The sequence below is a fragment of the Oncorhynchus keta genome, chromosome 21 (assembly GCF_023373465.1).
Source record: "Oncorhynchus keta strain PuntledgeMale-10-30-2019 chromosome 21, Oket_V2, whole genome shotgun sequence".
Taxonomy (NCBI): domain Eukaryota; kingdom Metazoa; phylum Chordata; class Actinopteri; order Salmoniformes; family Salmonidae; genus Oncorhynchus; species Oncorhynchus keta.
Genome location: NC_068441.1, coordinates 7,837,402 through 7,839,901, shown reverse-complemented (window position 1 = coordinate 7,839,901; position 2,500 = coordinate 7,837,402). Strand labels below are relative to the sequence as shown.

The 2,500-nt window shown below is 32.9% G+C and overlaps 2 protein-coding genes across 2 annotated transcripts in view; one reads left to right on the top strand and one right to left on the bottom strand.

Annotated features, from left to right (window-relative positions):
* The window catches only part of si:dkeyp-61b2.1 (tumor necrosis factor receptor superfamily member 21), a 264,717-nt gene that overhangs the window by 736 nt on the left and 261,481 nt on the right, over positions 1-2,500 (top strand). The gene's annotated exons all lie outside the window — the stretch shown is intronic.
* LOC118400053 (SLIT-ROBO Rho GTPase-activating protein 2-like) overlaps positions 1-2,500 on the bottom strand; it is a 142,209-nt gene that overhangs the window by 24,144 nt on the left and 115,565 nt on the right.

Here is a 2,500-nt window from a genome sequence, read left to right as displayed (position 1 = left end):
AGTTGAAAGTCTGTGTTGCCCAGCAACAGCCCCAAAACATCACTGCTCTGGAGGAGATCTGCATGGAGGAATGGGCCAAAATACCAGCAACAGTGTGTGAAAACCTTGTGAAGACTTACAGAAAACGTTTGACCTCTGTCATTGCCAACAAAGGGTATATAACAAAGTATTGAGATACACTTTTGTTATTGACCAAATACTTATTTTCCACCATAATTTTCAAATAGATTCATTAAAAATCCTACAATGTGATTTTCTGGATTTTTTTTCTCATTTTGTCTGTCATAGTTGAAGTGTACCTATGATGAAAATTACAGGCCTCTCTCATCTTTTTAAGTGGGAGAACTTGCACAATTGGTGGCTGACTAAATACTTTTTTGCCCCACTGTATCTTCATTCGATAAGTATTCAAGCAACTAAGTCAATACCTGTTAGAATCACCTTTGGAAGTGATTACAGCTGTGTCTTTCTAGCTAAGTCTCTAAGAGCTTTCCACACCTGGAGAGTGGAACATTTGCCATATATTTTCAAGCATATTTAAATCAAAACTGTAAACTCGGCCATTCACCGACTTCTTGATAAGCAACTCCAGTGTAGATTTGGCCTTTTTCTCTAGGATTTTGCCTGTGCTTAGCTCCATTACGTTTTTTTTTTATCCTGAAAAACTCCCCAGTCCTTAACGATTACAAGCATACCCATAACATGATGCAGCCACCACTAAGCTTGAAAATATGGAGAGAGGTACTCAGTAATGTGTTGCAATCGATTTGCCCCAAACATAACACATATTTTTCCGTATTACTTGGGTGTCTTGTTGCAAACAGGATGCCTGTTTTGGAATATTAAAATGTTGTACAGGCTTCCTTCTTTTCACTCTGTCAATTAGGTTAGTATTGTGGAGTAACTACAGTGTTGTTGATCCATCCTCAGTTTTCTCCTATCACAGCTATTAAAGTCCCCATGGGCCTCATGGTGAAATCCCTGAGCAGTTTCCTTCCTCTCCGGCAACTGAGTTAGGAAGGACGCCTGTAACTTTGTAATGACTGGATGTATTGATACACCAGCCAAAGTGTAATTAATAACTTCACCATGCTCAAAGGGATATTCGATGTCTGCTTTTTTATTTGTATCCATCTACCAATAGGTGCCCTTCTTTGCAAGGCATTGGCAAACCTCCCTGTTTTTTGTGATTGAATCTGTGATTGAAATTCACTGCTCAACTGAGGGACCTTACAGATAATTGTATGTGTCGGAGATAGAGATGTGATAGTCACTCAAAAATCATGTTATGTTCATGTTATGTGTATTGTTATGTGTATTGTTATGTGCATTGTTATGTGTATTGTTATATGTATTGTTGTGTGTATTGTTGTGTGTATTGTTATATGTATTGTTATGTGTATTGTTGTGTGTATTGTTATATGTATTGTTATGTGTATTGTTGTGTGTATTGTTATGTGTATTGTTATGTGTAGTGTTATATGTATTGTTGTGTGTATTGTTATATGTATTGTTATGTGTATTGGTATGTGTATTGTTATGTGTATTGGTATGTGTATTGTTATGTGCATTGTTATATGTATTGTTGTGTGTATTGTTATGTGTATTGTTATGTGTATTGTTATGTTTATTGTTATGTGTATTGTTGTGTGTATTGTTATATGTATTGTTATGTGTATTGTTATGGGTATTGTTATGTGTATTGTTATGTGTATTGTTATGTGTATTGTTATATGTATTGTTATATGTATTGTTATGTGTATTGTTGTGTGTATTGTTATATGTATTGTTATGTGTATTGTTGTGTGTATTGTTATATGTATTGTTGTGTGTATTGTTATATGTATTGTTATGTGTATTGTTATGTGTATTGTTGTGTGTATTGTTATGTGTATTGTTATATGTATTGTTATGTGCATTGTTGTGTGTATTTTTATATGTATTGTTATGTGTATTGTTATGTGTATTGTTGTGTGTATTGTTATATGTATTGTTATGTGTATTGTTGTGTGTATTGTTATATGTATTGTTATGTGTATTGTTGTGTGTATTGTTATGTGTAGTGTTATATGTATTGTTGTGTGTATTGTTATATGTATTGTTATGTGTATTGGTATGTGTATTGTTATGTGTATTGGTATGTGTATTGTTATGTGCATTGTTATATGTATTGTTGTGTGTATTGTTATATGTATTGTTATGTGTATTGTTATGGGTATTGTTATGTGTATTGTTATGTGTATTGTTATGTGCATTGGTATGTGTATTGTTATGGGTATTATTATGTGTATTGTTATGTGTATTGTTATGTGTATTGTTATGTGTATTGGTATGTGTATTGTTATGTGCATTGTTATGGGTATTGTTATGTGTATTGTTATGTGTATTGTTATGTGCATTGGTATGTGTATTGTTATGTGTATTGTTATGGGTATTGCTATGTGTATTGTTATGGGTATTGTTATGTGTATTGTTGTGTGTATTGTTATGTGTATTGTTG